Genomic DNA, 16,160 nt, shown 5'->3' with positions numbered 1-16,160 from the left:
ACGCCGTCCGCCGGCACAGGGTCTTCTTTCCTCCAGCGACCCAGCCCGTGCCCGTTGGCAGGGAACCCTTTTCCACACCCACTCGGGGCGCGGGCGCTCGTCCGTGGCGACAGAGCCGCGGGCGAGGAGGAAGGCTCGGATGCCTGGGGAGGGGAGTGGACAGGGGACGGCGAGGACGGCGTGCCAGGGACGAAGTGGCATCCGGCGCCCAACTGGAGAGCAGGGGGCGCCGAGGGCCGACGGCGGCCTGGGGAGCTAGAGGCCCGGGCGCAGCTGCGGCGGCGACCCCCACCAAAAAAGGGCGACTGCCTCCCCGTCGGGGAATCGAACCCCGGTCTCCCGCGTGACAGGCGGGGATACTCACCACTATACTAACGAGGACGGCGGCGCTAGCCGTCGTGGCGCCGGTCCCCTCTCCGACGCCTAGCCCGGCCCTCGTGCCCCTGCTGGCCCCAAACAGGACGCCACAGAGGCACTGTCAAGGAGCCGACACCACCTGGCCCTGGCCCTGGCCCTGGCCCTGGCCCTGGCCCTGGCCTTAGCCCACGCCCTGGCCCGATGCCCGGTGCCCGGTGCCCGGTGCCCGGTGCCCGGAGAAGGACCCTGTGCGCCCTGCCGGCTTCCCACTGCGCGGGCATCCCAATGTCGGTGTAAGCAGGGGGGCCAGGGAGCTAGCGAACACGGCGGCCGACAGGAGGAGGAGCACGATGCGCCGGGTGGGCTCCTGCCAGCAGACGGTTAGTGGTACTTGGCCGGGCTCGGTGGGAGATGCGACCGCACCGCTGAGCGGAATTGGCTCGCTCCCGGCCCGCCAGGCCCGTCCGTCCAAGGCGCCGGCAGACCGCTGGGCACCGCGCACCACGGTGCCAGCCAAGGACACCTGCGCCAACGCCGGGTCCCAGCCAGGCGAGCCGCCACGCGCTCAGGCCCGCCGTCAGGATGGCCGAGCGGTCTAAGGCGCTGCGTTCAGGTCGCAGTCTCCCCTGGAGGCGTGGGTTCGAATCCCACTCCTGACAGGCTCACCTTTTGGCTATCCCCTCCCCCCACCCCCACCCCCACCCCCACCCCCACCCCCACACACATAACCAGGCTGCCTGGCCCGGCTCCGCCAGCGCCCACCACAGCCGCTCTGCTCTCTTCCTGTCTGTCCAGCAACCCCATCTCCCTGAACGCTGGACTCGCGCAGATAACGCCCGCCCACCCCAACCCGGAGTACCCTGCGCCTTACGCCCTCTGCCAACTGTCCTTGCGACCAGCGCCCCTCCTCATCGACCCCACCGCGACGACGCTTAAGCCCTCTCGCTCGACTCTGTCGCCCCCCTCCCTGTTCCCGGCTACGCTCTCCGATGCACGGCCCCGCCGCCCCGCCAGCCACCCGTCCACATCCAACCCAACCGACAAGACGGCGCCCGCTCCGTTGCGGCGGGGAGCGCAGGCGGGCCCTTTCCGGATCTCTCCCGTGGGCAAAAGCGGCCCCCGCCCGCCCGTCGCCTATCTCTCTGGGCCCTGCGGAGGACCCCGTTCCCGTCGTGCCAGACTGTGGCCGCCGGGCCCCTTCACTGGAGGGCCTTTCCAGACCACTCACGCCTGCCGGCCTCTCCACAACACAGCAGTCGAGACCTCTGCTCGCCACGCACCGTGGGGCCACCGGGCGTGGCAAGACAGCACAGCCCCGGGACCATGGTCCTCGCGAGTGGCAGGGAGAGAACCCTAGAACCCCTAGATCCCCGCCGGTGATGGCCGAGCCCCGGCCGCGACCACCTGGGCGCGGCCACGAACCCCACGTGGGCAGCGGCTGCCTGAGGCCAGCCCACCACGTCGGTGCTGGTTGGGGCCCGCCCTCACCCGTCCGGGGCTCCTGCGACCGGGACTTTGCGGGCGGACGGAGGCAGCCACCGAGCCACAGGGTCCCACAGGGTCCCCTGCGGCCGGGACTTTGCGGGTGGACGGAGGCAGCCACCGAACCACAGGTCCCCTGGCCTGATTGGGGTTCCCGTGAGGGCAAAGCCTGGACCGGCTCCTGGCTTCTTCAGGCGGCAGCGGACAAGGCGGTCTGGGGGGCCTGGGCTGGCCCGCAAGGTGCAGGGGTCCGGAGGTTCGCGAGAGCGCTGCACGGGGGCACACGCACGCACACACCCCACCGGCGGCCGCATCCCCGGGGCCCCGGCAGGATGCCTGGAGCCCCTCCTTGAGGAACGGCCCATCCAGCCCCCAACGCTTGGTCCCGGTCCCAAGCAGGAGCTCCTCACCGCAGGCGGTGACCGCTGTCGGGCGGTTGCGTGGAGGTGCCTGCCATCGGTGCATGGGTGGTTCAGTGGTAGAATTCTCGCCTGCCACGCGGGAGGCCCGGGTTCGATTCCCGGCCCATGCAGCACTCGGTCCCCTTTTGGTCCGGCAGCCCCGTCGTCTAGGCCGCCGCTGTACACACCTAAGCCTGGACCCCACAGCCTCCGCGCTCGCTCTGCCCTGGAGCGCCCTTCGTTCCATGCGCCTTCGCCCACTACCGTGCCAGACACCAGACTTCTCGGTGCCTCCGCTTCCATCACATCACACTCATTTCGCTTCCATGGAAGCCGGCAGGCACCTCGCCCGCACATCAACCATGGGACACCAAGGCACCTCTGCCAAGAGTGTCACGTCGTCGCGGCCCCCTAGGCACTCACGGCCGCCATTGCAGCACACGGAGGACTCCAAAGGCCTTGCAGTGGTATCATCTTCCTTTGGGTCCCGAAATCTCTCTCTGCCGCAGTCTGGCTGGGCACAAATCACGAGCCACTTGAAGATTCAAGCAGGAACGAACTTTATTTTTAGAACTCACGCCCTGCCGCTCGCCGCCCACGCGAACTCTCCAGGAACTCCCCGAGAGCTCCACCGGCGCTCGGGAACTACACACGCGAACTCTCTAGGAACTCCGCGAGAGCTCAAAACCAGCGGGCACCCGAGGCAGCAGGAACCGCTCCTTCTGGCAAAATGCCAGGCACCATCTTGACCTGGCCGTGGCTCTCAACATCTCTCCTCATCCCGCCCCCCCACCCCAACGCCCTCAGCCCCGCCACAACTCTCACCGATCCCCACCGGCACCCACCCACGCGTCGCCTGATCCCAAATCACTCTGCGTTGAGGCTCTTTGCATCTGGATCACAAGCACCGGTGGACCCCGGCCCACGTGCCTTCCGCACCCGCTTTTTCACACCTCACCTAGACACGCTCCCCCGCCGCCCAGCCCCACCCCACCCACGCACCCACTCGACGCTCTCCTCGCCTCCTTCCAGGCACGGCACCCCTATCTCCAACGGGGGAGCGGCCTCTCGGACCCACGCCCAATCCGCTCCGTGGGCGCCTCCTCCCCGCAGACTGGCATCCACAGTCCTACTGGGTCATCCCCATGGGCCCTGAGCCGACCGCTCACGGACCCCCGTCGTCCTGGCCTCCTTCGGACTCCTCAGTTCCGAGACCCGGACCCGGCAGACCGATCGGCACGGCACCGGCGCCCGGCCCGCCCCCCCTCTGCCGCCCCGACAACAACCCCCTCCGCACCCGCGGGCTGTCGGCCCGAACCTCGCCTCACCCACCGACAGGCCGCACTCCCTGCCCCTTTCCACGCAGCCAGCGCTTCCCCCACACAACCCCCAGTCCCTCCCGGCTACCGCAAGCGGCTCCCACCTCTCAGCACGCTGGCGCCTGGCACGGCGCGTGAAGACCCTGCGTCCTGCACTCTTTCCGTGCCATGGCCTTCGCCCGACCACCGCCAGGGATGACACCCGAGAGAATGGTCGCTTCCTCTCGTCACTGTCACGCACCCACGACCCTCGGGCTTGGGAGCTTCCCCGAGACCGCACCCCCACTCCCACCCCCTCACCGCCCGACGAAGGCAAGCCCGGGTATCCCGGCAGTGGCGGGCTGCGGGCTAGGGCACCGGTCGTCCTCGAGGGAAGTCGGGCCAGTGGGCAGATTGGTGCCCGTCCCCTGGGAGTCCCCTTGGAAGCCAAGCAAAGTTCCTTGGAAGCCTCTACAGCACTGACTCAAAAGCGCTGCCGCTGGCTTTCGGCAGGGGCCACCCAACGTGTCCCGAGCCGGGCTGGGCAGAGAAGGGATCATGAGCTGAGTGGATGGACGTGCGGCCGGGCAGGAGTGGGAAACTAGGCAGTCCAACCTAGTGGTGGTGGTGGTGGTGGGGGGGCGTTCTCTGTTTGCTCCTTCGCCCTTGAGACCGGGGCAGGGGGCAGGGGGCCGAGGGACTCCTTTCACACCCAGGGTCGGCTACAAGTCTATCCCGACACCCGTGAGTCGCCACCGGCTCCCGCGCGCCTGGGTCAAGGCACTGGTAAGTGGGCGCCCGCCTGCCCGCCTCCGCCGCCGCTCTTGTGCTCCGGCTCGCCGGGCCTCTCCAGATTCCTTTCCGTGCCTGTCACTCCCGGGCATCCTGACCCGGGTGTGGGCTCCCACCCGCTCTGCCGGCACCCTGACCAAAGCCGCGGACACAGCTGGAGCGCAGACCCCCGCCCGTCGCTCAGGCCCTGGCACCAGTGGCGGCCGGGGCATCGGGGCCCTGCCACACGGCCGACCCGGTTGCAGGGGATCCCCCAGGATGGGAAGCGGTGATGTGTCAGGCGCCAGGCTTGGCCTCACCCAAGCAGCTCTGAGGAGGAAATCCAGAACCTTTCCGGGGCCAGACACCAGAGCCAGCGAGTGGGTTCCGGAACCCGGCTCCTTTCGCCCGCCATGAGCGCCCCCAGTCACTGCACACACGGGGCAGCAGCAGAGAGAACAAGAGAGGGCTTGTCACGAGGGGACCCAGGCACACGAAGGAGCCGGGGGGAAGACTCAAGTTTCGAGTCTCAGGTGCGCCCCCACCAGGATAGGGGAGTTCTGGGGATGCGCTCACGGTCAAAGCTGATTGCAGGCTGGCCGCAGAGCAGGAGACTCAGCAGGCGCGAAGCCTAGAGGGTTTCTGGAGCATCTAAGTTCACCGGCGGTGAGTTCCAAATTTCTCCTCAGTTATCGCAGTCGGAGCGCGGCGTGGACCCGCTTGTGTGTGTGTGTGTGTGTGTGTGTGTGTGTGAGTGCGTGTGTTGGTGTCTGTGCGCGCGCGCGTGCGCTCCCGCGAGGTGAAGCATAGGTGTGTCTTTGGGTGGTGGTGATGGTGATGTTGGCGGTGGCCAGGGCCGGGAAGAACTGTCGCAAGCGGGGGACGGCCAGGACGAGGGGAGAAAGTGAAAAGGCATAAATGTTGGGAGGGCTCAGAGTGGCAAGTGTCAGTGAGGCTGGACGCCGCGTGTGGCGGGCGTCTATAAGGGTCTGCCTTCGGGGTTATAAGGCGTTGGCCAAAAAGGGAGAGAGAGGCGAGGCACGAGGAGGAAGAAGAAAGGCTTCCCTGACCGGGAATCGAACCCGGGCCGCGGCGGTGAGAGCGCCGAATCCTAACCACTAGACCACCAGGGAGCATGGGGCTGCCGTTTCCGTGAGCGTGCCATCTGGGGCCAGCGCCTCGGTCCCAAGTGCTGGGCGCTACCTGTGCACCGGGCGCCGTCCCCGTGGGTCCCAGTGGGCTTTACGTGGCAACCTGGTGCAGCCTTCCGCCACGGGCTGCCGGTCACCAGCGACCCACCCCTGATGCTGGGGGCACCCTCAAAAGAATGCAGTGCTTGCCCTCCGCCCTGCTTCGCTTTGCTTCGCCTCGCGTCGCCTGGCCTTGCCTTTCGAAGCCTCCCCTGGACTCCTTCCCCACATCGGCCCGCCAGCAGGAGTTCGCGCTAGCTAGCGGGGCCAGGGCCGGGTTGGCCCCGTCAAAAGGTCGGCTCGCTGCGTTGGCCGGGAATCGAACCCGGGTCAACTGCTTGGAAGGCAGCTATGCTCACCACTATACCACCAACGCCATCCGGCCGAAAGGGCCGCTCCACGCTGGCCCCGGGCTGCCGAGAGGCGCCCCGTCGTCGTCGTCGTCGTCGTCGTCGTCGTCGTCGGCACCGCCGCCACCGCCGCCGCCTCCGCCTCCTCCTTCTCCTCCTCTTGGGACGACGCCCTGAAGCGGCGCGCGGGGCGGCGAGAACGCCGTCCGCCGGCACAGGGTCTTCTTTCCTCCAGCGACCCAGCCCGTGCCCGTTGGCAGGGAACCCTTTTCCACACCCACTCGGGGCGCGGGCGCTCGTCCGTGGCGACAGAGCCGCGGGCGAGGAGGAAGGCTCGGATGCCTGGGGAGGGGAGTGGACAGGGGACGGCGAGGACGGCGTGCCAGGGACGAAGTGGCATCCGGCGCCCAACTGGAGAGCAGGGGGCGCCGAGGGCCGACGGCGGCCTGGGGAGCTAGAGGCCCGGGCGCAGCTGCGGCGGCGACCCCCACCAAAAAAGGGCGACTGCCTCCCCGTCGGGGAATCGAACCCCGGTCTCCCGCGTGACAGGCGGGGATACTCACCACTATACTAACGAGGACGGCGGCGCTAGCCGTCGTGGCGCCGGTCCCCTCTCCGACGCCTAGCCCGGCCCTCGTGCCCCTGCTGGCCCCAAACAGGACGCCACAGAGGCACTGTCAAGGAGCCGACACCACCTGGCCCTGGCCCTGGCCCTGGCCCTGGCCCTGGCCCTGGCCTTAGCCCACGCCCTGGCCCGATGCCCGGTGCCCGGTGCCCGGTGCCCGGTGCCCGGAGAAGGACCCTGTGCGCCCTGCCGGCTTCCCACTGCGCGGGCATCCCAATGTCGGTGTAAGCAGGGGGGCCAGGGAGCTAGCGAACACGGCGGCCGACAGGAGGAGGAGCACGATGCGCCGGGTGGGCTCCTGCCAGCAGACGGTTAGTGGTACTTGGCCGGGCTCGGTGGGAGATGCGACCGCACCGCTGAGCGGAATTGGCTCGCTCCCGGCCCGCCAGGCCCGTCCGTCCAAGGCGCCGGCAGACCGCTGGGCACCGCGCACCACGGTGCCAGCCAAGGACACCTGCGCCAACGCCGGGTCCCAGCCAGGCGAGCCGCCACGCGCTCAGGCCCGCCGTCAGGATGGCCGAGCGGTCTAAGGCGCTGCGTTCAGGTCGCAGTCTCCCCTGGAGGCGTGGGTTCGAATCCCACTCCTGACAGGCTCACCTTTTGGCTATCCCCTCCCCCCACCCCCACCCCCACCCCCACCCCCACCCCCACACACATAACCAGGCTGCCTGGCCCGGCTCCGCCAGCGCCCACCACAGCCGCTCTGCTCTCTTCCTGTCTGTCCAGCAACCCCATCTCCCTGAACGCTGGACTCGCGCAGATAACGCCCGCCCACCCCAACCCGGAGTACCCTGCGCCTTACGCCCTCTGCCAACTGTCCTTGCGACCAGCGCCCCTCCTCATCGACCCCACCGCGACGACGCTTAAGCCCTCTCGCTCGACTCTGTCGCCCCCCTCCCTGTTCCCGGCTACGCTCTCCGATGCACGGCCCCGCCGCCCCGCCAGCCACCCGTCCACATCCAACCCAACCGACAAGACGGCGCCCGCTCCGTTGCGGCGGGGAGCGCAGGCGGGCCCTTTCCGGATCTCTCCCGTGGGCAAAAGCGGCCCCCGCCCGCCCGTCGCCTATCTCTCTGGGCCCTGCGGAGGACCCCGTTCCCGTCGTGCCAGACTGTGGCCGCCGGGCCCCTTCACTGGAGGGCCTTTCCAGACCACTCACGCCTGCCGGCCTCTCCACAACACAGCAGTCGAGACCTCTGCTCGCCACGCACCGTGGGGCCACCGGGCGTGGCAAGACAGCACAGCCCCGGGACCATGGTCCTCGCGAGTGGCAGGGAGAGAACCCTAGAACCCCTAGATCCCCGCCGGTGATGGCCGAGCCCCGGCCGCGACCACCTGGGCGCGGCCACGAACCCCACGTGGGCAGCGGCTGCCTGAGGCCAGCCCACCACGTCGGTGCTGGTTGGGGCCCGCCCTCACCCGTCCGGGGCTCCTGCGACCGGGACTTTGCGGGCGGACGGAGGCAGCCACCGAGCCACAGGGTCCCACAGGGTCCCCTGCGGCCGGGACTTTGCGGGTGGACGGAGGCAGCCACCGAACCACAGGTCCCCTGGCCTGATTGGGGTTCCCGTGAGGGCAAAGCCTGGACCGGCTCCTGGCTTCTTCAGGCGGCAGCGGACAAGGCGGTCTGGGGGGCCTGGGCTGGCCCGCAAGGTGCAGGGGTCCGGAGGTTCGCGAGAGCGCTGCACGGGGGCACACGCACGCACACACCCCACCGGCGGCCGCATCCCCGGGGCCCCGGCAGGATGCCTGGAGCCCCTCCTTGAGGAACGGCCCATCCAGCCCCCAACGCTTGGTCCCGGTCCCAAGCAGGAGCTCCTCACCGCAGGCGGTGACCGCTGTCGGGCGGTTGCGTGGAGGTGCCTGCCATCGGTGCATGGGTGGTTCAGTGGTAGAATTCTCGCCTGCCACGCGGGAGGCCCGGGTTCGATTCCCGGCCCATGCAGCACTCGGTCCCCTTTTGGTCCGGCAGCCCCGTCGTCTAGGCCGCCGCTGTACACACCTAAGCCTGGACCCCACAGCCTCCGCGCTCGCTCTGCCCTGGAGCGCCCTTCGTTCCATGCGCCTTCGCCCACTACCGTGCCAGACACCAGACTTCTCGGTGCCTCCGCTTCCATCACATCACACTCATTTCGCTTCCATGGAAGCCGGCAGGCACCTCGCCCGCACATCAACCATGGGACACCAAGGCACCTCTGCCAAGAGTGTCACGTCGTCGCGGCCCCCTAGGCACTCACGGCCGCCATTGCAGCACACGGAGGACTCCAAAGGCCTTGCAGTGGTATCATCTTCCTTTGGGTCCCGAAATCTCTCTCTGCCGCAGTCTGGCTGGGCACAAATCACGAGCCACTTGAAGATTCAAGCAGGAACGAACTTTATTTTTAGAACTCACGCCCTGCCGCTCGCCGCCCACGCGAACTCTCCAGGAACTCCCCGAGAGCTCCACCGGCGCTCGGGAACTACACACGCGAACTCTCTAGGAACTCCGCGAGAGCTCAAAACCAGCGGGCACCCGAGGCAGCAGGAACCGCTCCTTCTGGCAAAATGCCAGGCACCATCTTGACCTGGCCGTGGCTCTCAACATCTCTCCTCATCCCGCCCCCCCACCCCAACGCCCTCAGCCCCGCCACAACTCTCACCGATCCCCACCGGCACCCACCCACGCGTCGCCTGATCCCAAATCACTCTGCGTTGAGGCTCTTTGCATCTGGATCACAAGCACCGGTGGACCCCGGCCCACGTGCCTTCCGCACCCGCTTTTTCACACCTCACCTAGACACGCTCCCCCGCCGCCCAGCCCCACCCCACCCACGCACCCACTCGACGCTCTCCTCGCCTCCTTCCAGGCACGGCACCCCTATCTCCAACGGGGGAGCGGCCTCTCGGACCCACGCCCAATCCGCTCCGTGGGCGCCTCCTCCCCGCAGACTGGCATCCACAGTCCTACTGGGTCATCCCCATGGGCCCTGAGCCGACCGCTCACGGACCCCCGTCGTCCTGGCCTCCTTCGGACTCCTCAGTTCCGAGACCCGGACCCGGCAGACCGATCGGCACGGCACCGGCGCCCGGCCCGCCCCCCCTCTGCCGCCCCGACAACAACCCCCTCCGCACCCGCGGGCTGTCGGCCCGAACCTCGCCTCACCCACCGACAGGCCGCACTCCCTGCCCCTTTCCACGCAGCCAGCGCTTCCCCCACACAACCCCCAGTCCCTCCCGGCTACGGCAAGCGGCTCCCACCTCTCAGCACGCTGGCGCCTGGCACGGCGCGTGAAGACCCTGCGTCCTGCACTCTTTCCGTGCCATGGCCTTCGCCCGACCACCGCCAGGGATGACACCCGAGAGAATGGTCGCTTCCTCTCGTCACTGTCACGCACCCACGACCCTCGGGCTTGGGAGCTTCCCCGAGACCGCACCCCCACTCCCACCCCCTCACCGCCCGACGAAGGCAAGCCCGGGTATCCCGGCAGTGGCGGGCTGCGGGCTAGGGCACCGGTCGTCCTCGAGGGAAGTCGGGCCAGTGGGCAGATTGGTGCCCGTCCCCTGGGAGTCCCCTTGGAAGCCAAGCAAAGTTCCTTGGAAGCCTCTACAGCACTGACTCAAAAGCGCTGCCGCTGGCTTTCGGCAGGGGCCACCCAACGTGTCCCGAGCCGGGCTGGGCAGAGAAGGGATCATGAGCTGAGTGGATGGACGTGCGGCCGGGCAGGAGTGGGAAACTAGGCAGTCCAACCTAGTGGTGGTGGTGGTGGTGGGGGGGCGTTCTCTGTTTGCTCCTTCGCCCTTGAGACCGGGGCAGGGGGCAGGGGGCCGAGGGACTCCTTTCACACCCAGGGTCGGCTACAAGTCTATCCCGACACCCGTGAGTCGCCACCGGCTCCCGCGCGCCTGGGTCAAGGCACTGGTAAGTGGGCGCCCGCCTGCCCGCCTCCGCCGCCGCTCTTGTGCTCCGGCTCGCCGGGCCTCTCCAGATTCCTTTCCGTGCCTGTCACTCCCGGGCATCCTGACCCGGGTGTGGGCTCCCACCCGCTCTGCCGGCACCCTGACCAAAGCCGCGGACACAGCTGGAGCGCAGACCCCCGCCCGTCGCTCAGGCCCTGGCACCAGTGGCGGCCGGGGCATCGGGGCCCTGCCACACGGCCGACCCGGTTGCAGGGGATCCCCCAGGATGGGAAGCGGTGATGTGTCAGGCGCCAGGCTTGGCCTCACCCAAGCAGCTCTGAGGAGGAAATCCAGAACCTTTCCGGGGCCAGACACCAGAGCCAGCGAGTGGGTTCCGGAACCCGGCTCCTTTCGCCCGCCATGAGCGCCCCCAGTCACTGCACACACGGGGCAGCAGCAGAGAGAACAAGAGAGGGCTTGTCACGAGGGGACCCAGGCACACGAAGGAGCCGGGGGGAAGACTCAAGTTTCGAGTCTCAGGTGCGCCCCCACCAGGATAGGGGAGTTCTGGGGATGCGCTCACGGTCAAAGCTGATTGCAGGCTGGCCGCAGAGCAGGAGACTCAGCAGGCGCGAAGCCTAGAGGGTTTCTGGAGCATCTAAGTTCACCGGCGGTGAGTTCCAAATTTCTCCTCAGTTATCGCAGTCGGAGCGCGGCGTGGACCCGCTTGTGTGTGTGTGTGTGTGTGTGTGTGTGTGTGTGTGTGAGTGCGTGTGTTGGTGTCTGTGCGCGCGCGCGTGCGCTCCCGCGAGGTGAAGCATAGGTGTGTCTTTGGGTGGTGGTGATGGTGATGTTGGCGGTGGCCAGGGCCGGGAAGAACTGTCGCAAGCGGGGGACGGCCAGGACGAGGGGAGAAAGTGAAAAGGCATAAATGTTGGGAGGGCTCAGAGTGGCAAGTGTCAGTGAGGCTGGACGCCGCGTGTGGCGGGCGTCTATAAGGGTCTGCCTTCGGGGTTATAAGGCGTTGGCCAAAAAGGGAGAGAGAGGCGAGGCACGAGGAGGAAGAAGAAAGGCTTCCCTGACCGGGAATCGAACCCGGGCCGCGGCGGTGAGAGCGCCGAATCCTAACCACTAGACCACCAGGGAGCATGGGGCTGCCGTTTCCGTGAGCGTGCCATCTGGGGCCAGCGCCTCGGTCCCAAGTGCTGGGCGCTACCTGTGCACCGGGCGCCGTCCCCGTGGGTCCCAGTGGGCTTTACGTGGCAACCTGGTGCAGCCTTCCGCCACGGGCTGCCGGTCACCAGCGACCCACCCCTGATGCTGGGGGCACCCTCAAAAGAATGCAGTGCTTGCCCTCCGCCCTGCTTCGCTTTGCTTCGCCTCGCGTCGCCTGGCCTTGCCTTTCGAAGCCTCCCCTGGACTCCTTCCCCACATCGGCCCGCCAGCAGGAGTTCGCGCTAGCTAGCGGGGCCAGGGCCGGGTTGGCCCCGTCAAAAGGTCGGCTCGCTGCGTTGGCCGGGAATCGAACCCGGGTCAACTGCTTGGAAGGCAGCTATGCTCACCACTATACCACCAACGCCATCCGGCCGAAAGGGCCGCTCCACGCTGGCCCCGGGCTGCCGAGAGGCGCCCCGTCGTCGTCGTCGTCGTCGTCGTCGTCGTCGGCACCGCCGCCACCGCCGCCGCCTCCGCCTCCTCCTTCTCCTCCTCTTGGGACGACGCCCTGAAGCGGCGCGCGGAGCGGCGAGAACGCCGTCCGCCGGCACAGGGTCTTCTTTCCTCCAGCGACCCAGCCCGTGCCCGTTGGCAGGGAACCCTTTTCCACACCCACTCGGGGCGCGGGCGCTCGTCCGTGGCGACAGAGCCGCGGGCGAGGAGGAAGGCTCGGATGCCTGGGGAGGGGAGTGGACAGGGGACGGCGAGGACGGCGTGCCAGGGACGAAGTGGCATCCGGCGCCCAACTGGAGAGCAGGGGGCGCCGAGGGCCGACGGCGGCCTGGGGAGCTAGAGGCCCGGGCGCAGCTGCGGCGGCGACCCCCACCAAAAAAGGGCGACTGCCTCCCCGTCGGGGAATCGAACCCCGGTCTCCCGCGTGACAGGCGGGGATACTCACCACTATACTAACGAGGACGGCGGCGCTAGCCGTCGTGGCGCCGGTCCCCTCTCCGACGCCTAGCCCGGCCCTCGTGCCCCTGCTGGCCCCAAACAGGACGCCACAGAGGCACTGTCAAGGAGCCGACACCACCTGGCCCTGGCCCTGGCCCTGGCCCTGGCCTTAGCCCACGCCCTGGCCCGATGCCCGGTGCCCGGTGCCCGGTGCCCGGTGCCCGGAGAAGGACCCTGTGCGCCCTGCCGGCTTCCCACTGCGCGGGCATCCCAATGTCGGTGTAAGCAGGGGGGCCAGGGAGCTAGCGAACACGGCGGCCGACAGGAGGAGGAGCACGATGCGCCGGGTGGGCTCCTGCCAGCAGACGGTTAGTGGTACTTGGCCGGGCTCGGTGGGAGATGCGACCGCACCGCTGAGCGGAATTGGCTCGCTCCCGGCCCGCCAGGCCCGTCCGTCCAAGGCGCCGGCAGACCGCTGGGCACCGCGCACCACGGTGCCAGCCAAGGACACCTGCGCCAACGCCGGGTCCCAGCCAGGCGAGCCGCCACGCGCTCAGGCCCGCCGTCAGGATGGCCGAGCGGTCTAAGGCGCTGCGTTCAGGTCGCAGTCTCCCCTGGAGGCGTGGGTTCGAATCCCACTCCTGACAGGCTCACCTTTTGGCTATCCCCTCCCCCCACCCCCACCCCCACCCCCACCCCCACCCCCACACACATAACCAGGCTGCCTGGCCCGGCTCCGCCAGCGCCCACCACAGCCGCTCTGCTCTCTTCCTGTCTGTCCAGCAACCCCATCTCCCTGAACGCAGGACTCGCGCAGATAACGCCCGCCCACCCCAACCCGGAGTACCCTGCGCCTTACGCCCTCTGCCAACTGTCCTTGCGACCAGCGCCCCTCCTCATCGACCCCACCGCGACGACGCTTAAGCCCTCTCGCTCGACTCTGTCGCCCCCCTCCCTGTTCCCGGCTACGCTCTCCGATGCACGGCCCCGCCGCCCCGCCAGCCACCCGTCCACATCCAACCCAACCGACAAGACGGCGCCCGCTCCGTTGCGGCGGGGAGCGCAGGCGGGCCCTTTCCGGATCTCTCCCGTGGGCAAAAGCGGCCCCCGCCCGCCCGTCGCCTATCTCTCTGGGCCCTGCGGAGGACCCCGTTCCCGTCGTGCCAGACTGTGGCCGCCGGGCCCCTTCACTGGAGGGCCTTTCCAGACCACTCACGCCTGCCGGCCTCTCCACAACACAGCAGTCGAGACCTCTGCTCGCCACGCACCGTGGGGCCACCGGGCGTGGCAAGACAGCACAGCCCCGGGACCATGGTCCTCGCGAGTGGCAGGGAGAGAACCCTAGAACCCCTAGATCCCCGCCGGTGATGGCCGAGCCCCGGCCGCGACCACCTGGGCGCGGCCACGAACCCCACGTGGGCAGCGGCTGCCTGAGGCCAGCCCACCACGTCGGTGCTGGTTGGGGCCCGCCCTCACCCGTCCGGGGCTCCTGCGACCGGGACTTTGCGGGCGGACGGAGGCAGCCACCGAGCCACAGGGTCCCACAGGGTCCCCTGCGGCCGGGACTTTGCGGGTGGACGGAGGCAGCCACCGAACCACAGGTCCCCTGGCCTGATTGGGGTTCCCGTGAGGGCAAAGCCTGGACCGGCTCCTGGCTTCTTCAGGCGGCAGCGGACAAGGCGGTCTGGGGGGCCTGGGCTGGCCCGCAAGGTGCAGGGGTCCGGAGGTTCGCGAGAGCGCTGCACGGGGGCACACGCACGCACACACCCCACCGGCGGCCGCATCCCCGGGGCCCCGGCAGGATGCCTGGAGCCCCTCCTTGAGGAACGGCCCATCCAGCCCCCAACGCTTGGTCCCGGTCCCAAGCAGGAGCTCCTCACCGCAGGCGGTGACCGCTGTCGGGCGGTTGCGTGGAGGTGCCTGCCATCGGTGCATGGGTGGTTCAGTGGTAGAATTCTCGCCTGCCACGCGGGAGGCCCGGGTTCGATTCCCGGCCCATGCAGCACTCGGTCCCCTTTTGGTCCGGCAGCCCCGTCGTCTAGGCCGCCGCTGTACACACCTAAGCCTGGACCCCACAGCCTCCGCGCTCGCTCTGCCCTGGAGCGCCCTTCGTTCCATGCGCCTTCGCCCACTACCGTGCCAGACACCAGACTTCTCGGTGCCTCCGCTTCCATCACATCACACTCATTTCGCTTCCATGGAAGCCGGCAGGCACCTCGCCCGCACATCAACCATGGGACACCAAGGCACCTCTGCCAAGAGTGTCACGTCGTCGCGGCCCCCTAGGCACTCACGGCCGCCATTGCAGCACACGGAGGACTCCAAAGGCCTTGCAGTGGTATCATCTTCCTTTGGGTCCCGAAATCTCTCTCTGCCGCAGTCTGGCTGGGCACAAATCACGAGCCACTTGAAGATTCAAGCAGGAACGAACTTTATTTTTAGAACTCACGCCCTGCCGCTCGCCGCCCACGCGAACTCTCCAGGAACTCCCCGAGAGCTCCACCGGCGCTCGGGAACTACACACGCGAACTCTCTAGGAACTCCGCGAGAGCTCAAAACCAGCGGGCACCCGAGGCAGCAGGAACCGCTCCTTCTGGCAAAATGCCAGGCACCATCTTGACCTGGCCGTGGCTCTCAACATCTCTCCTCATCCCGCCCCCCCACCCCAACGCCCTCAGCCCCGCCACAACTCTCACCGATCCCCACCGGCACCCACCCACGCGTCGCCTGATCCCAAATCACTCTGCGTTGAGGCTCTTTGCATCTGGATCACAAGCACCGGTGGACCCCGGCCCACGTGCCTTCCGCACCCGCTTTTTCACACCTCACCTAGACACGCTCCCCCGCCGCCCAGCCCCACCCCACCCACGCACCCACTCGACGCTCTCCTCGCCTCCTTCCAGGCACGGCACCCCTATCTCCAACGGGGGAGCGGCCTCTCGGACCCACGCCCAATCCGCTCCGTGGGCGCCTCCTCCCCGCAGACTGGCATCCACAGTCCTACTGGGTCATCCCCATGGGCCCTGAGCCGACCGCTCACGGACCCCCGTCGTCCTGGCCTCCTTCGGACTCCTCAGTTCCGAGACCCGGACCCGGCAGACCGATCGGCACGGCACCGGCGCCCGGCCCGCCCCCCCTCTGCCGCCCCGACAACAACCCCCTCCGCACCCGCGGGCTGTCGGCCCGAACCTCGCCTCACCCACCGACAGGCCGCACTCCCTGCCCCTTTCCACGCAGCCAGCGCTTCCCCCACACAACCCCCAGTCCCTCCCGGCTACCGCAAGCGGCTCCCACCTCTCAGCACGCTGGCGCCTGGCACGGCGCGTGAAGACCCTGCGTCCTGCACTCTTTCCGTGCCATGGCCTTCGCCCGACCACCGCCAGGATGACACCCGAGAGAATGGTCGCTTCCTCTCGTCACTGTCACGCACCCACGACCCTCGGGCTTGGGAGCTTCCCCGAGACCGCACCCCCACTCCCACCCCCTCACCGCCCGACGAAGGCAAGCCGGGTATCCCGGCAGTGGCGGGCTGCGGGCTAGGGCACCGGTCGTCCTCGAGGGAAGTCGGGCCAGTGGGCAGATTGGTGCCCGTCCCCTGGGAGTCCCCTTGGAAGCCAAGCAAAGTTCCTTGGAAGCCTCTACAGCACTGACTCAAAAGCGCTGCCGCTGGCTTTCGGCAGGGGCCACCCAACGTGTCCCGAGCC

The 16,160-nt window shown here is 68.7% G+C and overlaps 13 non-coding genes across 13 annotated transcripts; 6 read left to right on the top strand and 7 right to left on the bottom strand.

Moving 5' to 3' along the window:
- Positions 1–309: 309 nt before the first annotated feature.
- Positions 310–381, bottom strand: Trnad-guc (transfer RNA aspartic acid (anticodon GUC)). Its single transcript has one exon. It is a non-coding gene; the product is annotated as a tRNA-Asp (tRNA).
- Positions 382–933: 552 nt separating this feature from the next.
- On the top strand, positions 934–1,016 carry Trnal-cag (transfer RNA leucine (anticodon CAG)). The gene has a single exon. It is a non-coding gene; the product is annotated as a tRNA-Leu (tRNA).
- Positions 1,017–2,300: 1,284 nt separating this feature from the next.
- On the top strand, positions 2,301–2,371 carry Trnag-gcc (transfer RNA glycine (anticodon GCC)). Its single transcript has one exon. It is a non-coding gene; the product is annotated as a tRNA-Gly (tRNA).
- Positions 2,372–5,370: 2,999 nt separating this feature from the next.
- On the bottom strand, positions 5,371–5,442 carry Trnae-cuc (transfer RNA glutamic acid (anticodon CUC)). Its single transcript has one exon. It is a non-coding gene; the product is annotated as a tRNA-Glu (tRNA).
- A 361-nt stretch (positions 5,443–5,803) lies between these two features.
- Trnag-ucc (transfer RNA glycine (anticodon UCC)) lies at positions 5,804–5,875 on the bottom strand. The gene has a single exon. It is a non-coding gene; the product is annotated as a tRNA-Gly (tRNA).
- Positions 5,876–6,357: 482 nt separating this feature from the next.
- Positions 6,358–6,429, bottom strand: Trnad-guc (transfer RNA aspartic acid (anticodon GUC)). The gene has a single exon. It is a non-coding gene; the product is annotated as a tRNA-Asp (tRNA).
- Positions 6,430–6,981: 552 nt separating this feature from the next.
- Positions 6,982–7,064, top strand: Trnal-cag (transfer RNA leucine (anticodon CAG)). Its single transcript has one exon. It is a non-coding gene; the product is annotated as a tRNA-Leu (tRNA).
- A 1,284-nt stretch (positions 7,065–8,348) lies between these two features.
- Trnag-gcc (transfer RNA glycine (anticodon GCC)) lies at positions 8,349–8,419 on the top strand. Its single transcript has one exon. It is a non-coding gene; the product is annotated as a tRNA-Gly (tRNA).
- Positions 8,420–11,424: 3,005 nt separating this feature from the next.
- On the bottom strand, positions 11,425–11,496 carry Trnae-cuc (transfer RNA glutamic acid (anticodon CUC)). Its single transcript has one exon. It is a non-coding gene; the product is annotated as a tRNA-Glu (tRNA).
- A 361-nt stretch (positions 11,497–11,857) lies between these two features.
- Positions 11,858–11,929, bottom strand: Trnag-ucc (transfer RNA glycine (anticodon UCC)). Its single transcript has one exon. It is a non-coding gene; the product is annotated as a tRNA-Gly (tRNA).
- Positions 11,930–12,408: 479 nt separating this feature from the next.
- Trnad-guc (transfer RNA aspartic acid (anticodon GUC)) lies at positions 12,409–12,480 on the bottom strand. Its single transcript has one exon. It is a non-coding gene; the product is annotated as a tRNA-Asp (tRNA).
- A 540-nt stretch (positions 12,481–13,020) lies between these two features.
- Trnal-cag (transfer RNA leucine (anticodon CAG)) lies at positions 13,021–13,103 on the top strand. The gene has a single exon. It is a non-coding gene; the product is annotated as a tRNA-Leu (tRNA).
- A 1,284-nt stretch (positions 13,104–14,387) lies between these two features.
- Trnag-gcc (transfer RNA glycine (anticodon GCC)) lies at positions 14,388–14,458 on the top strand. Its single transcript has one exon. It is a non-coding gene; the product is annotated as a tRNA-Gly (tRNA).
- The last annotated feature ends 1,702 nt before the right edge of the window (positions 14,459–16,160 follow it).

The sequence above is a fragment of the Callospermophilus lateralis genome, chromosome 7 (assembly GCF_048772815.1).
Source record: "Callospermophilus lateralis isolate mCalLat2 chromosome 7, mCalLat2.hap1, whole genome shotgun sequence".
NCBI classification, from domain to species: domain Eukaryota; kingdom Metazoa; phylum Chordata; class Mammalia; order Rodentia; family Sciuridae; genus Callospermophilus; species Callospermophilus lateralis.
Note: the sequence above shows the minus strand (reverse complement) of the source record. Positions and strands in the feature narration are given on the sequence as shown.